This window comes from Vollenhovia emeryi, unplaced genomic scaffold (genome assembly GCF_000949405.1).
Source record: "Vollenhovia emeryi isolate VEMERY1.0 unplaced genomic scaffold, V.emery_V1.0 DF939134.1, whole genome shotgun sequence".
In the NCBI taxonomy this organism is placed as follows: domain Eukaryota; kingdom Metazoa; phylum Arthropoda; class Insecta; order Hymenoptera; family Formicidae; genus Vollenhovia; species Vollenhovia emeryi.
Genome location: NW_011967232.1, coordinates 100451 through 120932, shown reverse-complemented (window position 1 = coordinate 120932; position 20482 = coordinate 100451). Strand labels below are relative to the sequence as shown.

General features: G+C 46.7%; 1 long non-coding RNA gene across 2 annotated transcripts in view; it reads left to right on the top strand.

Moving 5' to 3' along the window:
- The first annotated feature begins 7881 nt into the window (after positions 1–7881).
- The window catches only part of LOC105567772, a 37690-nt gene continuing 25089 nt past the window's right edge, over positions 7882–20482 (top strand). For both annotated transcript variants that reach the window (XR_001009388.1, XR_001009387.1), the window contains exon 1: positions 7882–9257. This is a non-coding gene — a long non-coding RNA (uncharacterized LOC105567772). The remainder of the gene's footprint in view (positions 9258–20482) is intronic.

Below are 20482 nucleotides of genomic sequence, written 5' to 3'. Positions count from 1 at the left end.
ATAAAACATACACGGAGAATGAAATATGATGATAATAGTGACGGCGTCATACGAATGTTCAAGATTTTTCAATTTGAAAGCTGACAGCTCTTCGCGGTCTTTCATTCTGAAATCGAATCACTCGTTTGAAGAAATAATAGGTATAAGTCGAAATTTCTAATCCTCGCAAAAGCGAGAGAGCCTTTCGACATTCAGTTCAGATACTCTACAGACTAGAATTCTTAAAGAAGTATCTAAACTTATTTATATACACTTCGAAAATAAGATACATTAAAAAAGAAAACCTATATTTCTCAGAATCTATTAGCGAGCAGGACTGCAACTAAAAGCAAGGCTGTTTAGTCTCTCATAACGAATATAATTATACAAGAATATGATCTTGCGATACGGATAATAATAATGGCGCGACACCGACAATGAGAGGACGCAGAATCGCGCGATTCGTCCCCCGGTTTATCTTTCTGCAGAGAAAGAGAGAGAGAGAGAGGGAGAGAAAGAGTCAGCTTTGTGTTAACGGCTACGCTTTTATTGCTACCGGTGGCGTATCCTCCGGCGCTGCGCATCCGAGGCGAGCGGAAGTCGGCGCGGAGCGTTCGTTCCGGAGGCGCGTATTAACGTCTTCTCGCGGGGGCCAGGTAGGTACGCAAGAAAGAAGAAGCGGGCGAAGCCGTCGGTTCCTGTCGTTAACGCGCGCGCGCAGGCGTTTCCTCGCGAAACGCGTGACTTTATGAATGAAACCACTACGCGCGCGTAGCGATCGTGCGTGCCTGCGTGCGTGCGTGCGTGCGCCGTTTCTACGCGACGGGACGGTAGTACGCGCACGCATTTACTCGCTCGTTCTACGTAGGAAGGAAGTCGCGACGGCGGAAGTATTGTCCACCCCGGCACGGAGAACGCGGAGCGTCCGCGTCGGACAGTACTTGCGCGACAGGATGCCGCATTCAAGGAAGTGTAACTCGGTCCGCGTGAGCGCCGCAGCCGCCGCCGCCGCTTGCCTCCGCTGCCCTTAATCGCGCGATGCATCGTGCATTATTTATTGTTTAATTAGACACCTTCGAATTCCTGGCGATTCCTAATGAGTCCACCAAGCCGAGGTCAGCAGGGTGTTGACCTAGCCAATTCTTTTTTTATTATCGTTGTTTAGGCTAGCATGACTAGAATAGACCGCCGAGTGGAGGCGCCGTTTCCTTTCGCAGTTGTCCGATCGAGTTTTGAATAAGCAAATATGTATGAGGTAAAATGTAGTAAATGTAGGTATATAACTGTATATATAAATGTGAGATATGTTTCAAAACGGTATCGCGCAGATACGCAGGGTGATTCTGTTAGGAATTAATTTCACGTTTAGAAATCTCCATATCTCGGACCGTTAATAAATCGTGTTGCGGCTCGTGAAAGTTTACGCCGCATTCCGAAAAAGCCTCCCCCCTCCCGCGCGTTTGAAATTGACACCTGGAGGCCCTTGTATCGGGCCTCCGGCGCGACTATTTTCGGACACTCGTCTTATTCATCGGCGCGGCATTTCTGGTCCCGGCGAAACTCCACGTATACGCCCGTGTGTCCATTATTTTAAGACTCTACACCGATACTCTCGGAAAACGCTTCCCGATACCGCCGAAAGCCCGTGTGGATCCCCGTCTCGTGCCTGCTGTTTATTATTCATCGCGAGCTACCCGGTGCATCGCGTCGCGTCACATCGAAACGACAACGCACGTTCCAACTCGTCCGAGGCAGCGCCGTCCGGGGCGCGGGCTAGGCCAGCACTCCGATCAAATTCTAGGCCGACGACTGGCGGCTCTATTTCTAAATCTACTTCTATTCTCTATTTCCACACGGCGGCGTCGCCGCGACGAGTTTATACGTCTGCGGTATTTCGAGGAGACCGGCCCCGAGAGATGCTGGTGCACCTACAGGGCGCCCCGTGATGCACAAATTCAAACTCGGAATTTTCAATGCGAGACGTCGCGACCGAAACGCTCGACGTTGAATGCTTGAAGAGCCCGCGATACAGCCACTCCCTCTGAAATGTTCTATATGCTTCAAAGAAAGAGAGAGAGAGAGAGAGAAACATCTGCCCTCGGGAAAAGTTTTTCGCTAGATCTTGTGAATTTTGCCACCCTGTATACGCCTTTGACCCGCTGCTGCTTTTTCTATTGCGCATCCTGAATTTTCTCGCTGCGACGCGATCCCATCGAGGAAGACTAAATTGCTCGTTTGCGCTAATGCACTTGATATCGTTTAATAGGCTGTTATGAGAAACATCGAGCACGAAACGGCGCTCTCTATTCTCAACGGGAATTCTTTGTGTAATCGAATTTTTCCAGTACATTTTTGCCATATCTCTTAACTTTATTGCTTTATTCCGAATTAATTCCTCTCATCTTTAGCCTTAATTTTTAATATCTCGATCGAAGGGTATCGATGGTTCTCAATAAATGATTTTTAAATCGCGGCTTTAACGAGTTAAGCGGCAATAGTTCTTCGCAGGTCGACAAATCTTCTCGAGAAAATTTGCAGAATAACACGTGATTAAAATTTAATTTATATGCTGGCGTTAATCACGCAACAGTCTATTTTTCCTTCTTACAGCCACGTAAACCAATTATGTTAAAAGGCTGCTTGTATTAATGGTCGGATAGTTGTCCACCTAATACGCTACCTAGAGTATTGATTAACGTGAAGCATATTATTTCTTATTAAACAATTTCCCGCTTGTCTTCCACTTCCTCGCAAAACATCAATTCACGATTCGCCCGTAGATATATATCTCTTTCAATATGCATTATTCCGCTGGGTCAGCGAGGATCGATGCTCCGCGAATCCTCGTCCGATATTAATCTCCCCGCCAGGCTTTTATTAACCGGCAGAACACAGCTTACAAGTTTTAAAACAAAGTTGACGACGCGAGGCGTTGAAAGTCGGTCCCCGTGCCATTTTTTTTATTCCTTATTACTTTTTCTTTTCGGTGGCGAGTGTGGCGCAGAGAAATCTGCGCTTCTTAGTAAAAAAATGAACGAAAAGATCCGAGTTCAAATCCACGGACATCGTTGATTTTTTTCGGAATCTCCCGAAGGGAAGTGGCAACCACCGAGAGTATCTTGCCACACCTACCCCTTTAGGGGTTTAGCCCTCCAGATGGGAGGTTTCCTCCGGCAAGGTTAGCAGCCTACCAAAGATGAAGTAAAACCAAATGCTCAAAGTACTAGAACGAGAACTGGATAAAACAGGCTTTAAGCCTAATACACGAGGAAGAAGAAGAAGACCTTTTCTTTTCGACTCCGCCGCAAACGAGGAAATCTTGGTTCGGCGAGAGAGCACGGGGGGGGAAGCGAGTGGAAATATCGAGTGGCGGATACACGAAACACCCGCTCGAGTCACCGCCGCGTGTGTCGGCTCGAATCCGGGCGGCGATAGACCGCTAACGTGGCGAAACACCCGTGTTAAACATTTCCGCGGGAGCGTAATCGCATTCGATCTCGAGCAATTAGCACCGCTAGCGGCCATTAAACGTCGGCGCGAACATCGCGCGCGCTCGTAAGAACGCCAATAACCGTGACAGACATAATCGTGTGCGCCGTCGCATGCGGCCGCATGTAAATGCGCGATGCGAGAGTTCACGCCGGATGGCTCGGGGAATCACCGAGCGAATTTTATCTACCCCCCCCCCCCGCTAGATATCGTCGCGTTCTTCGCGAGCCGAGGACCGCGCGAAAGACGCCGAAATTTTCGCGAGCGAGCGAACGCTTTCCAAGCCTTTGTACAGATCGAATTTGTATATCGCTCCTTTAGGGAAAAAACCACGACTTTCTACCAGCTCTCTCACAGTCGTATCTTCTCTCCTCTGTCCGTAACCTTTTGTCAAGCTTGCCGCTTGCCTATAATCGTTTCTATAGATTAGATGCAACAATGGCCGTGCATATCTTTTTCTTTTCCTTTTCGGAGTCGATTCTTCAATAATTCATGAGCTAAACGGACAATTCATCAGCTGACGAAACTTGCTACGACCTCACGCAAATCGCATTCATTGACCCAGCGTTTTCAGTTTTATATTATACCCAAGCAGCACGCTGTTCTTCTAGTTCCTTTCGAGATGTTACAACGCTAGTACCGAGTGTGCATGTGTTTCGCGAACAGTGCAAATCTCTTCAAGTTCTATAGATTAGATTCGTGCTCATTCGCCAGCAGAGCGTTTTTTTTTTTACAAAATCAAAGGTGGGCGAACACGAATCGCGCACCAACTTGAACTAGAATTCGGCCAAATCGTTTTCCAACAGTTAAAAACTTATCGCGACGTAAGAGGATTCGCAAATACCGAATTACCGGCGTGAAGCGGCGAATAAACAATCGCGTAAGAATCACGTCGCGCGAGTGGGCCGCGAGAAGACAATCGCGATGAGACATTGTCTGGGGGGGGGGGGGAAGCGCATTTATCGCTAAATGTAGGACGCGATCGTTTTGTCGCTATTTTGCTCTTTCTGGCGCTCGAGGAAACTCACGGAGGGGAAACGAGAGTTTACGGCCATTTCGCGAAACTATTTCGAAAGCCAGCTACTGGGAGAGCGCATTATGTCACGTGTAAAAGACGACAATCACGACATAATGTAATAACCGGTGCACGTTAACGCACAACTGGGGGAAACTTGCTCGCGAGCTTTGATCTTCCGCGGGCAACGGTCGAATCGATAATTTCGTAAAAACAGCACTCACGTACATTGACAGAAAAAAAAATGGTCGTAGTTATCACAATCTCACTATAATTTATAGTCATTTTAGGTGCCCACCACATTTTTATAATTCTTCCAACTACATAAGTTGGCCTAACAATTTATTATAGTTCTCATAGACACAATATTGGTACATGCAACTTATGATATGGTTGTCATAAACGAAAACGAGCTTGTAATTTGGTAAGGCGTACTATAAATATTGCGATAATAACCACAAGTAAAATTTAATGTACTAGAAACGATAAAACGCGCGCCTCGCGCGCGCAGTTTGTGGTCAAGCCTTGTATATTTTTAAGAATTTGTATACACACGAAGAAGTAATTGTATGCGCAACGTTAATTTAAAATAAAAAGTACTTTGTCACTCACTGATACGGTTCGCAACAGCAAAGTTGTACATCGCTAACTATACATGTTAAACAACTGTAACTGTAACAATACAAAAATGTGTACGATTATTATAGACTAATTATGTAAAATCCAGACTATTGTATTAAATATACTTTATATTTAATATTTTTAAAAATGGGTATTTATTAAAACAATTATGTAGAATACTGAAAGTCTTCCTTTTAAATATGAACTCACAAAATTTTATACGTATGGTTTTGTCTCTAACACTTATTCGAATCCACGTTGGAATCATTTGAATAAATAAAATAAAAGCTCAGAACAGATGCTTTATTTTGCACAATTAGCAAATAACAAAAATGTAAGACACTCACCTTACGATTTCTCTCCCGTTGGCCGATGCCGCATAGGCCTGCTCCTCCTCTCAGATTTTCTTGTTGCACTTACACTCACAGCACACACTCGCGAAATTTCGGACACTCCCGTACGCAATGTAAAATACCGTGAAATGCAGTAAGCGACGTTCTTTACTTCCTGCCCGTTCGAGTTGCGAAGAACGACAGAGCGAATTACAGCGCGAACGCCGAAGTCGCACAAATATCTCTCTCTTCCCGAAAATGGAGCAGACGAAATCGATAGATAGTTAAAAGCGCGGTGCGTAAACGAGATGTAACCGCGACAACGTACCACGGTTTACTTTCATATTTTAGATGAGTTAGTCTCATAAAATATCCATGTATACGTTAATAAAGAGCCGTCGCCTCAACGCGCAATTCGTTTCTCATTACAAGTGTAGAAACTTAATAATTAATCTAGTAGCGTTACTTGTCACTGATAAAGGAGTCCAAATCAATAGCGTTTTATCCTTACATTCTTCACGATCGAGTCTTGGAAACCGACAACGCAAAAACAATACCACGCACGGAGCGACTCGCGCCACCCCGCTTGCCGGCTCGACGTTCGGCGAGTGACTGCGCGGCGACCTTAGTGTAAACAATGGTCCGCGTGACGTCGTACGATGCCGCGCCGAGTGAAAAACAACAAAAAAACGTTCGTTTTTGTGTTGAGAATTCGTTGGCCCATCTACGTAATGGAAAATTCCGTACTTATCACTCGTTCGCCGAACGTCGAGCCGGCAGGCAGCAGCGAGATTGTTCCGTGCGTGATATTATTTTTACGTTACCGGTTTCCAAGACTCGATCGCGAAGAGTGTAGGGATAAAACGCTATTGATTTGTACACCTTTATCAGTGACAAGTAACGTTACTCGATTAATTATTAAGATTCTAAAACTTGTAATGAGAAACGAATTGCTTGTTGAAGCAACGGCTCTTTATCAACGTGTATATAGATATCTCACGAGACCAACTCATCTAAAACATGAATGTAAACCGTGGTACTTTGTCGCGGTTACATCTCGTTTACGCACCGCGCTTTTAACTATCTATCGATTTCGTGTAATCTGTTCCATTTTCGGGGAGAGAAATTTGTGCGACTTCAGCGTTCACGGCGTAATTCGTTCTGTCGTTCTTCGCAATTCGAACGGGCAGGAAGTAAAGAACGTCGTTTACTGCATTTCACGGTATTTTACATTGCGTACGGGAGTGTCCGAAATTTCGCGAGTGTGTGCTGTGAGTGTAAGTGCAACAAGAAAATCTGAGAGCAGGCCTATGTGGCATCGGACAACGGCAGAGAAATCGTAAGGTAAGTGTCTTACATTTTTGTTATTTGCTACTTGTGCAAAATGAATCATCTGTGTTCTGTGCTTTTATTTTATTCAAATGATTCCAACGAACATTCGAACCATACGTAGAGACAAAACCATACGTATAAAATTTTGTGAGTTCATATTTAAAAGGAAGACTTTCAGTATTCTATATAATTGTTTTAATAAATACCCATTTTTTAAAATATAAAATATAAAGTATATTTAATACAATAGTTTCGATTTTGCATAATTAGTCTATAATAATCGTATACATTTTTGTATTGTTACAGTTTAACATATATATGGTAGTTAGCAATGTACAACTTTGCTGTTGCGACTCGTATCAGTGAGTGACACATTACTTTTTATTTTAAAGTGACGTTGCGCATATAATTACTTCTCTCTCTCTCTCTCTGTTAAGGATAGAGGCAATTTTGATTTCCCGCGCGAATCCTGTCGCAATGTAGTGAGGCCCCTTTTTTCCCCCACTCTTTCGTTTTCCCGAGCAAGCTCGGGAGCTTCCGTAAAAGCGAGCGATCGTGAGCGAGTGCGAAAGCGATTTCGTCAGTGTTCGCCATAGCCCGCCGTGGAAATCACACGTTTCCCGATCTGTCGCACCCGAGTCCAGCCTCAGACAAAGCAAGTGAACTGAGAGGAAGCGATTTCCTCGACCACGTAGCCACGACGCACTCCTACCGTGGCAAAACGTGGAAAGGGGCCATTTCACATAGGCCCTGTAACGAACTCTCTCTCTCTCTCTCTCTCTCTCTCTCTCTTCGCGTGTGTACAAATTCTTAAAAATACACAATGCTTGACCACAAACAGCGCGCGCGAAGCGCGCGTTCTGTCATGTCTAGTATTTCTAAATTGTAAACCTTCATTTACTCTTAAATTTACTATTATTGCGATTGTATTTACTATATAATTTAGTACTCATTACCTGGATATTTTAACAGAATTTAACAGAAATAGTTAAAAGCTTATATTTTATAGTAAATTTTTAAGTAGTTTGGCATCACTGTGTCCATATGGTTGCTATTACTAATATTATAGTAATAATTATTATACAAACGATATATTCCTGACTATAATTATTTTACTATGCAATTATAGTTTCAAATACTACATATTTTTCTGTCAGTGTACGCGGCCCTCGAAAGATATTTCGAGAAACGGATACAATTAATACGCCGTGCAATTATTGTCACCTAAAAATCTAACTGTACAAGCACTTGTCTACGCTTAACGTCCCCGCGATTAAATTTCCAGCGCGTTTGTAATGCACTTGCGCAATTCCCGAAACTTGTTATTAATGTCACTTTATCCGCGCCGCGCGTTCAATTTGCCGAAAGCGGAAATGGTATTTATACAGTTCTAATATATATACTTTATCTAGGTTCCGCGAAATGTCACCGAGCTTTTACGACAGAAAAGGATCACGTCGATACGAAAGTCCGCCGCGCCGTTGCGCAACTTGTTCTAATCTCCAGTCGTAGAGTATCAAGCGACGTCCTTATTGCGGACGACGGTTGCACTTGGGTCTGCTCGCGGAACACATGTCGCTACGGAATATTTACATTCGTGTCATCAATCACGCAATACTCCACGTACATTCCGAAGGCGACGTCGCTCGCGACGGGAACATTGTGTATCACGTCGTTATATTATTTCGCTCTTAACGCACGTACGCACCCAACGCACCCACACATGGCACACATAGCTATCGCGTTTATGGAGTATCGTCCATCGCTGCTCGTCGTTTCCCCGCTGAAACATTGCCGAAAAATCGCAGGGAGGATTCCTCATTCCGCTTCGCGGTCCCTGCGAGAGAGAGAGTGAGAGATCACCGTGTTTTCCAACCTCGTGCGCGCCCCCTCCTCCTTACCCGCGCACGCTCCGCGGCGATGTGTCGTGTCGCAAAGGCGGCCGGCGCGCCGGTGGTAGGGCGCGGGAGCGAGCGAGACGGAGCGAGGGTTGCCGAATGTCGCCGAGCGGCGCGACGGCCGGGCGCGAGAGGGGATCCGCGAGCGCTCGGCCGCGCCGCTCAGTCCTCGTCCGTTCGCCAGCCGGTGTTCTACCGCGGGAGCGGTCGGCGGCTCGTGCGCGCGCGCGCGCGCGCGAGCGCGGCCGCCCGCCCGCCTTTGCTGCTACCTGGCGCCCCGCTTCTTTCCCTTCCGCGACCCGTCTCGATGACCGAAAACCGGCGATACCCGCGAGGACGACCGACGTTTCTTCCGCGTCGCGCCGCTCCGCTTTTCGCGCGGCAGCGTGGGAGTCTGCGCCCGTCGCTAACGGCCGCCATTTCTGTTTTCCGGGACCGTTTGGATTTCCCGCAACAGTGCGTCGCGGGAATTGACGGCTGCGACAGCTACGAAGGCGCGGAGATTCGGCAGCGTGAGGGGGAGACGGAGAGGGACGGCGCGGGAAGACGCCGCGACAGCAGCTGTCATTGAAAACGTCGAATGAGCCAGAGGTACGTGTCCACATATCGTGCTATTAGCGAACGGAAAAATGTCCGCCGACGGAAAACGCGGACGATATGCGATTCGTTCGCGGAAACGCTCGCCGGAATTCCGTCACTACCCTTTCCGTTACGTCAACCCGACGTCGCAGGAAATTGATGAATCGCCGGCGAGCGCGCGAGCGAGCATCGGGCGCGACTTATCTCTCACTTGGATAGTTTCGAATAGCGATGTCGGCGAAACGTAATAGAATAAATAATGAATACGATAGAACGAAGCAAAACGTGAGAATTTGTCGCGCCGACTGCCGCGCTGTCGCGAATACAGGAAGAATCTTTAGACAAAATTGAACTCGTCGAAATGGTGAAACCACAGTAATTAGAGAAAATTAAACTTGTCGGATTTGCGTGCGTTTGCGAGCCTGAGGAGCGTGTCTAGACGAAGCGGCTTTTGATACAATATTTTTCTTAAAATCTCGGGACGTTGCTTAAATACCGCGATAAGCTCGGCCGGAACGTATCGACTCCGTTGTACAGTGATGGACAGAATGGTCGCGATACTTTTTTAAGTGAGTCGAGGAACGCGCATTTAGGGGGTCAATTATGTATCTTGCAATATAGTAAAAATGCTAAAAGTGAGCGACTTTGTAAGGGGACGGTTAGAACGAGACAAAGTTATTCACTTTTAGCATTTTTACTGTGGTGTTAGAATTGACCCCCTGGTTTTCGTTCCAAAACATTTTCTCCGAGGGAGATTTTACGCGAGAAGTGGATCGGAAACGTTGAAAATGTTTTCGGAATGGCCGTCGTGTAAATTATTCCTCGGAGAAGAAGACTTTGGAACGTAACCCTGAATCTACATGCACGTTTTCAACTAATTGAAAAGGAACAGTTGCCACCACTTTGTCCATCTCCGTGCGTGAAATTTATGCGGAATCGCAACGGGAACGTGACAAAAGTGTACGGGAAACAACGGTATGCGACACGTCACGAGGCTAAATGGCGCTGACAGTCGCGAGTGGCGCGAGCTGGTCTTACACGATCTTATAGCTCGAAAATCGCCCCGTCTAAGTAGATAACACGTAAGTGCGAATTGCGACTCTAGTTCGCGCTAGTCCGCTCGCGGGACCGCGCCGCGGCCGCGGCTCCACTCTCGGCGAATTGGCTCGCGCGACTTTTTACGCAGGATATCTCGCGTTAGCGGGGACGTGCACGTGAAGGTGCGGTGACTTTCCGCGCGATATTCCATCGACCGCCTCGTTTGCATATCCGGACGAAGTGGCGTTGCCCGTTGATCGGGATCTCGTAAAAGAGAACCGGGATGCTCATACATGTTCCACGCTCTTTCCACTTTGTACGATATTTTCCGTCCGCGTACATGTATACCCCGTTATTGAATATTTTTCGCATGTGACATTACGAGACGGACGGATTAGTAACGGATTTACACCTCGGTTTCTACACGGAGAGAAATTTCTCTTCAAATTTGTCCCCAAAAATCATGAGAGTTTCTTGAATTTTTACCATACTTTTTAGTGACTATTTTTTCTAGTGAAATGTATGGTAAAATTTCAAAAAAACTCTCATAAAGTTGTTCAAAACGCCACGTTGTCCCACGATTACGTGATTTTCCGGGTAAATTGTAAAAGAACATACATATACAGAATCGGTAGAATCTCGAAGTGGATTTTGACGATCGATGAATTTGTTTCACAAGGGCTATGTGGGTCAAGGATCGGGAAGTCTTATCGCGGAATCGAGAACCTCGGTCGTACGCTCGTAAATCATACGCGTATATGTTAAATAGGAATTACTAAATAAACATACGTACCGTGCAATCGAAGAAAAGACGCGCAGTCGAATAACGAATGTAACGGGCATAGAAACGTGTATTGGGATTCACGAGGTGTACGTCTATTTGCTAATGCACCAATTACAAGGCGGCTACCGATTACCAGTGCAGTTAGGTATAGATGGATAGACAAGCTCGCGGTGTGCCGACTGGCTCTTTTGCATAACTAGGTCTTTTGTCAGCGGTAAGTAGCGCAATCCGCGGCAAACTGCATTAGTTATGATAGCGCTTTATTACTTCCTACACCTCCGGGCAAAGGGTAGACTCGCGAAAACGCGGCGAGTCCATTTTGCGATCTAATTTTTCACGCTAGACAAGGAGGATGGATCTTATTCTTGATCGATGACTGGCTCCGTGAATTATTGAAAGATATGTCCCGCCGACAAACGCGAGGCTCGAAGAAATGTTGACCGAACTTGCGCAAAAGGGATTCGTCGGGCGGAGGGTTTTCATTTTTCCGCGCTCCCGCGTCATTTTTCGTCCCGATTCAAGGGGTCTGTCACTCGGGTGACAGACCGCGAGGACAGGAGGAGGCGGGATACAGTCGAAAACGGGACAAGTCCGGCGAGAGGGCACGACGGGATCCGCGCGGAGCCGGCGATTACGGCGAGCGTGCCTTTATTTAGACAGGCGGCCGTCGATCGAACAGTAGTTTCCGATGTTCCTCGAGCGAGGAGAATTAACAACTCGACATTCAAGCGTCCGTGAAGAACGAGCGATGAGATCGAAGAGGTGAACGCACTGGCGCGAAATTTACGTCAGGGCATGCGCGTGTGTGCGACACGCACGTGCGCGCTCGTCCGCTCGCGCTGGCGAGCACGCGCGCGCGGCAGTGTGCGTGCGTGCGTGCGCGCGTAGGATCGTTTGATCTTCGCGAGTAAATCAGCGTATTATTAAATAGATAACGGCCATAAATTCGGCCGGGTTACATAAAGACGCGCAAAAGTGCGCGTTAAGGTCCGACCGCGTTCTATTTCTGTGCCGGCGACCGGGGCGCGTTCTAGGACAGTGGCTCTCAGTCGCATTCCCCCGTCGGAGGCGGAAGTCCGGTGCTGCCTGCTTGACTACTCGCGCCGTTCGCGCCCGGTGAATATCGAGCGATCGGCAGACCCGCGTTCGTTAAAGATCGCATTGCGGAATCTAAACGTTGAGGAATTAACGTCAGTGTTTTCTTGACCATATCTGGCATTTTTAATAATTGGATATATCCGTTTGCTATTATGTAATTGGATTATCCGATTATATTTAATCGGACATTTTTCTCAGTGATTGGATCCGGAAATTTTTTCTGTGGGTGCAGAGTTTGAACCTGGATTTTTCGCAATAAATTTTCTGTATTATTAAAAATGCCTGACACGGTAAAGAAAACACTGACGTTGTTAATTACTACTGGCGACATTGAAGAATATTCTTATTAGTTGCGGAATTCAATCGGAACGGATAATCGAACGGGGTGTAGTTTAATTAGTATTTCTCTGGGAAAAATTGTACTCGAGAAATAGATCGGAAACGCTCAAAATGGTTTCGCAATGGCCATCGAGTAAAATGTTCCTCGGAGAAGAAGATTTTGGAATGTATGCCTTGAATCTAAATGCACGTTTCTAAACTCGCTAAAAAGAAAAGTGTCGCGACCATTCAGCCGATCACTGCTTTGATCCGAACCGGGAGCTCTATTAAGAGATCTTTTATTTAACAGACTGAAACTACTGAATTAATAGTACTTGAATTAATAGTACAAAATTCTTATACACTTCGAATTGATTTAAATCGTTCAGATCAATGGGCTATAGTTGTGTAAGTTCTATTTCGAGAAACATTGGTTTCAATGTGGTTCCTAATTGCTTGAAACTATCACTTTTTGACGCTAGTAATTGGGCCAGTGTTGTATAATGATTTGTATACTCGCGTTGCCCGGTAATTCAACCTACAGAATTTGTACATCATTGAAGAAACTTTCAGACACCAAACTTTCGACAGATCTAAAAGCGCGGTGTCCGTGCAACGGTTACATCGTTAGAGATAATTGCAATGTCATTGTAATCGATACGCACATCTCGTTCTCTTCGCAACAAGGCGCATTATCGCCGAGTGTTCTGTAGCGAATGGAATAACTTTTCGCCGTCTACGGACGAAACTAATCGAAATCATTAAACTCGATTCTTTTCTTCGGTGGTTTTTTTTTCTTGGATTATCAACGCGACGATAACGCGATATGATCCTAAAGACGCACGATAACGAGGTAGGATCCTAAAAGGGGAAAAAAAGATACGCGCGGTCTCGCACGCACGTAACTTTGATCGTGCGTATGTAAGTGTCACGGGTCGTTTCCACGGCTCGATAAGAGCGGCCGATTTAGAGAGCCACTGAATGGGAAGGCGTACGGAATAAATACGCGCGTTCGCGGTTATCATCGCTCCCTGGGTCTGTGTTTGCTTTTTATCAACGTCGCGCGCGATAATTTCTTCTCCAAATTGCGAGAGCCACGGCCGGGTGACTACGCGTTTTTCTACGCGCTCTCCGCGCGCGCAGATGCGATCGCGGGCTATTCTTTCCCGCTTCTGCCGTGACACAGCGGATTGATTGCCAATCTGACGTGCACGGATATGATTTATTATTGGCATCGCGAATCTGATTTGAATAAACTTTGACGGGCGAGTGATTATTAGAAATTCCGAAACGGTATTGCTAGACGGGAGTATCGCAGTAAAAAGCGAGCTGTGCTCAACCACGGGGAAAATTGACGGAAATAGCGAGAAAGACGCGCGCGAGAAGGACAGAGAGAGCGAGAGTCGGGGAGGGGGTTAATATCACGTTCCAAGGGAGGCAGATATTCCGCGTAAGAGGATAAGGAATGCGCGGAGACGCGAGAAATAGCTCGCGTAAAACGAGTCTAGGATCCTCTCTTTCTCGTCATAGAGATTTTTCCGCGGCGCCACGTTACTGGCGCACGTCCAACCGAGGCGGCAGCCCCGTGCCTCGTCTATTTTCGTTGATTCCGATCTTCCTGAAAAGCCGGCCCGACGAAACGGGTCGCGCGCTCGCCCTCGATGCTCCTTCCGCCAATGGCATTTGGCGTACACGCCGCCGCCTTGGCGGCCGTGCCGCGATTAATACCGCCATAAAGATGACGATAATCGTGACGGATCGACGTCACGCGTAACGCGAATCCGCGGATAATAGACGATATTCCCGCGCCAGGCGCATTTATCTCCCCCGATTTCGATAGTTCGAAACTAGCGCGATATACTCCGACGCTTTTCGCCAAGGGGGTAACCACTAGCTAAAATGTTATCCCACCGTTTACACGATTTCATCTGATTACAAATAATCTCATCCAATTGCAAATAACTTTCTTATATGTAACGTTGTGTCTCGTCGTGAAATCTCAAAGTCGAGCTGTTAGATTTCCTCAAAATATTTTTTTCTTATTTTACTAACAAGTATTTGCTTGTAGAGATAATTTCAGTTAGGATTGTAGTATTCGATTGTAGTTTCCTTGCTTCCCATATTTCCCACTAGTCTAATCGTGGTCTTAACGAGAAGTAATTTTGTATTTACTGTTTCTTGTTCCAAATTTGCGCGCAAAGGTGTATCAACGTTTCAACTCGCTGTTGTTTTAACAGCAACTACACGGAAAAAAATGCTGTTGAATTAAAAAAAGAAGTTGTTTGAATTAAATGTTAACGTCACGGGCTGCCACAAGCATAAATAATTGGCTCAATTGTATTGGCCATGGATTTTAATTTTAAGCATTGAACTAAATATTCAGATTATTAAGACAACTGTCTGATGTTGTTCGTTCACTAATATTGATGTTGCTTCAACGATTTTATTTCAATTACACTGCTCATGTTGATATAACATTATTTTTTCCATGTACTTTAGTCTTATTATAGGTGCAAACTGTGAAAAATATTTGGTTATTTACTAAAAGAAGTACATGTTTTTTGGAAAATGAAAACAAGCTGAGAAAATGTTAAAATTTGATGTTTATTGTCTAACAAGTAAAGAAACTTGAAAATTAAGACAAAACGATTACACGAGGATTTCGTAGTGATTTCAAAATGATTTCGGAGACACTGTCCCACGATTGCATCAAGTGGTTACCCCCTTGCTTTTCGCCGCTAGTACTCGCGACGGAAGCTTCTCTTTAGAGATGGAACGGGGCGTGTACGTGCTTGCTACGAATGGGAAAACGCGGGATAAATCGCCATGTTTATGTCCCACTAATATTTAGTAAATGTCAGTAAAATGGTAACGACTGCAAATATTGCCTTCTAGAGGCGGGATCAATAAGTTGCAATGACATTCGATTATACGATTAAATTACTCGAATAACTCAGATTATCTTGATTCTCTCTGCGGTGAAAATTAAACGCTCCCGACGAATTAAATCTCGTTATGAAGGCAAATCACTTTCTTTTTTTACTTAGTCGCAATTGTGGATGCTTTCGCGTGCACAAAAAGTTTGATTCAATCGCCGGAGCATTCAACGTGGAAAATTACGAGCATTTGTGACGAACGGGTAAAAATGTTCTAAATTTATCGCGAATGTGACGAAATCCCGTCAGCTTGGAACATTCCGTGCGCAACTCTTCGAAACTCGGCTTGTTCCGTCCGGTGCGATCCGTTTACTCGCTTTCGTGCATAACCAGATCCGCAATCACCTTAATTTATACGTGGTGGTCGTTCGAGACGGGCGGGGGGGGGGAAGCAAGGGGAGAAAAAAATGAGTGCGAGAAAAAAGAAGATTAAACGGGACCTTCTCCTCGGGAGGGGCGCAACCCGGTCTGCAGCCAGTCTAAGAGAATCGATGTCTTTAATTCGCATATGTGACTCAAGCGTCTCCTTTTTCCCGTTCTCTCTCCGTCTCCGTCTCTCTGTTTACCTATCCATCTGTCTACTTGAATTTTAAAGTATCTTTAAGAAAACTGTCGGATATCTCGCCTCTTTCCCTCTCCCTACTTGTATCTATCTATCTACCTACCTTGGCAATTTTTTTCGTTACTGTTTCTCCGACTGATAAAATAATTAAATTATACTTGAACTCGGCGCGACTAATATGACACGACGTCAAATCTGAGGGGATTTTATCCCACGATTTTATCCAAAATCAATCTCTACGCGCTCGCTCTCTCTCTCTCTCTCTCTTTCCCCCTCTTTCTCTCCCCTCTCTCCTCTCCACCGGCTCCGCTGCCCCGATCGCTCGTTGCACGCACCAACGCTTCTCCCTCCGTGCAGCGTGCGGCATGCAACAGGTATCCGCTGACGTCAGGATGAAGAGAGAGAGAGAGAGAGGGGGGGGAGAGAGAGAGAAGGGGGGGAGACGCGACGTCCCGCCGACAAAGACGGGGTGATCAGGTCGGAGACGCACCAGCGAAGGAAGTAAGTACGAGCCGAGAAAGAGAGAACGCGCGGCGGGGACGCAGCGGAGGATCACACGCATATGCGAGACCCGGGGCCTGCACATGACACCGAGCGTCGGCTGCATCCGCCGTCTCTTTCCGTCCCGCGATTGTCCGCCCCTCCTCCCTCGTCGCCGCCCCGTTGGCCGACGGGCTCTCTCCGGGCTTAACTCGAACCGAGTTGTGTCACCGCGCCGCGCTGTGTTACGAGGCTGTTATTCAACGCGCGCGCGAAAATATGCGACGGCCAGCGACGTACGCGTCGACGACGGTGCGCGTCTGCCGCGGGGGCTGCGATCGATCCGGAAGGTCGATCGCCGAGGAGCCGATCGCCGAAATACTTTGCGCGCGAAATCTCGAGATACCGACGAGAGTCCGCGGGACCGAGATATCGCTTCATTTGTCTTCATTTTTTTCTTATCGATTTGCGGTCGAGCGACTCTCACTGATCTCTCGTGCAATCGTACACTCCCGGCGAATTCTTTGAAACAATTAAGATTTTTGTATCAAGAAATTCTCTCTTTCTCTCTCTCTCCTGCGATGACACGAGCGCGAGTTGTGAAAATGGTCTGAAAAAATGGTCGACAGATAACTGTAGAATTGTTCTCGCGGCATCACTTTCCGCGCGCGCGTTTCTTGCGCGCACACGCGTAGCATTTCCGTCGCGCGCTCGCGGTTCTGTTTACAAATTCCTCGGGTCTCGTCCGGCAGTCAGGCCCGCCGACGTGTCCGTTACTGTAATTCCGCGAACTGCTTTAACAACGTCATGAATCACGGAATGACTCCGTGCGCCGTAATGTATGCGCGCAGAAACGAGAGATAACAGGCGCTGCCATTATTTTCGTATGCGATTACTATTCCGGACGTGACGCGGCTGTGCCGTTCGTGTGAGTCGCTTCCAAACGATAGTAATACATATATCGATAACGACACGGAGAGTAGCGAGGGCGGGTGGATCGGATTAAGGTGGAAAAAAGTTCCGCGAAAAGGAAATGTGACGTTTAAGCGCAAGACATACTTGAGTGGTAGACATCTTCTAGCGACCGAAATCAGTATAGTCGCAAATTTTTATTAATCCAATATTACGAGGATTACCTTTTCACAAGTGCAAGACGCATCGAGTCGTTTCACCTATGGATTCTTGGACAGAATCGTAGCTTAGTGAAAACGTTCGATAATCCTTAAAGCAACGAGTGGAAAATCCATCGACAATTAATCTCGGAAATGTCGCTACTAGATGTTTACGTACACAATTAATATATTCGCAAAGAAAATCTAGGGAATGTCCCGCCGAACCTTCACCAGCAAACCTTGGAATTGCTCGGGTAATTCGCAAAGTACGCGTGTGCATCCTGTAAAAAAAAAATCGATCCTGCTCGAAATGCAAGTTTGACGTTTGCCCTATTGTAGAGTAACACGGAGCACCCCTCCAGCCTTTCCGCTCGCGAACGAGCAATGTAAATCTCTCTCTTTCTTTCGGAGCGCAAGTTTAACAGTGCGTTCGCGTGAGAGCGACGATCTCGGGTGCATATCGGGCGCCGAGAGTAGGACGCGCTCTCGGAACAAAGCACGTTTCGCGTGCAAGTACATGGGCTGCGTATATAGAATAGGGTACGCGCGTATGTACAGTAAGCGCAGCAGACCGTCCCGTCTCGTCGCGGCTCAGACCCTAATGACGTCATTATCTCTAATTAGAATTCCCATAGTGGTAAAGCGCCACGCGGGGGACGCCCCGTTACACACCTAGGGACTCTCCCGATAAGCGGATAGTATCGATGTTTCGCGCCCGCCATACCGAAGAGCGTGTATCCTTGCGTGCCCGATACTTGACTTCCGGCCGTGCCAGACACGCTGATCTCGCCCCCGAAACGCTGAGTAATCAGATAACTCCGACACGGCGCGCATATATTATCGCGCGCCCCGGTGCGCGCGGTCTGTTATCGATTTTTATTTCGACCGTTGCAAAAATCGTCACATCGCTCGATTATCGTAAAGGTCGAATCGGACTGGCAATTGTCGGCGCGGATTGGATTGGGTTTGGCGATTGGCGATTGTCTTCCAGCCAATCGGAGCATAGCCAGCGATTTAATCGACTCTCATTGGCTAGAGGACAGTCGTCAATCTCAATCTAATCAGAGTCGGCAATTGCTAGATTCTGTCCTAAGCCAACATTGCGCGGGATCGTCACTTTCGGCGGAGTATGCGCCACAGACTTCTATGTACTAGACTGCTACCTTCGAGCTAAAAAGTGAGGCAAGAGTCTTGTTAGGTAAATAAAGTGGTATATATGCATCGTTGTATCACTGACAGACCGATGCACACATAATACTTTATTAGGACATGGCGGAACTCACTTTTCAGCTCGGAGGTAGCAGCAGCACAGTATAACTAGTGGATCCACTCCGTCATTTGTTTCGTTTCACGTCTATCCCTTCTGCGCATCCGACATTGTTCTGGGCCCTAGACGTATATATAGACTGCGCGTTTGGCTGAAGAAGTGGTACAAACTTACAGGAGACTTAAGGAGACAACATACTTTGAGTGGTCGCCCTCTATCATTTCCCTTACTCTTCCCCCCACGATTTATTAGACGAAGATGAGGCGACCACTCAACTGCCAGCTCTCTCGTTCTAAAGTTTGTACATGTTCTCAACACGGGAGAAGTAGGAAACGCGCAGTCTATTCTTACTATGTCTGTGTTCTGGGCCGAGGAGGAAACCGCTGAGGGCATTGTGGTGTACAGATTTGCGGCATTACTGGGCATTACTAGGCATTTTTGGGCATTAGACCTCGCTGGGTCTTTATAAAGATAAAATAAGATAATAAGATAAAGTAATGCCCACTGGGCATTAGTGGGCATTGGTGTACAAGATTCTCGTCAGCGGTTTCCCCCCTCGTTCTGGGCGGACCAATGAGAGAAAAGTTGTATGCGTGGTAGTGTACTCTGGGAAAAAACAGACAGTTACAACCCATTTTGGGGCCCATCATTAGTAATCGAATTATTTGGATTGTTCGTAATTCTACTCTGGGAAAAATTTTGACCGGTTTTTTTGTTGTAGTTAAGCAACTTAACATTTTGGTCAGTGCCTCTTAAGTGAAAATTATCTTTGCGTGACTGAATATCGACAGAACTAACTGAGAGAATTTTGATTAGTATTAGGTACTTAAAAATCTTGGATATAGATAGAATAGCTAATGTGATTTTTAGTTACGCGGGGTAAAATTCGTAAAAGAAAGAGTTACGAACAATCCAAATAATTCGATTACTAATTGCGGGCCCGAAAATGGGCTGTCTCTTCTTTCCCAGAGTAGCTTTGATACACTACCGCACGTACAACTACAGTACGTATGCACACATACGCCGCTGGATTGCTGCCCAGAATAATGGCGGGATACCACGTGATCGGGACCGCATAGGTCAAAGGGGCCAACAGAGAGTGGACCTAACTACGTACACTGTACCTGCGGTATATAGAAAGTCTGTGGTATGCGCGTCAGCTTTACCCGTCAGCCTCGACACGCCGTTAAAACTTTTTGACGGTCGTCGATTTCGCATTTCGAGAGCTCGCGGAAGTTGAAATATCGGTCGCTTAGCGAACTCTCTTTCTCCCGCCGTCTTTTTCTCTGCCGTTAGATTATAGATCGTGTAAAACGAGCCGCCGAGCATAGTCCACGCGTGATAGCGCGCCGGTAACGAGAATTGTGTATAGGATAAACTGCGGATGAGCAATCTGGCTGTGACCAATCGTCTATGTGCGTCGCACGCTCGCGGTTACATCATCGAAAACGTTGTTCTCTTTCTCCATCTATCTATCTTTGTCTCCCCCTCCCCCCCCCCCTCCGCCCCTGTCTCTCTCTCTACAGGATGTAGCGATAGAAGTGGATCATCGCGGAAAATATTCCTCTCCATCGCTCTCCACTCTCTCGCCACGCGCGCGCAAAAATTGATCCGCTGTCGTCGTCGTCGTCGTCGTCGTCGA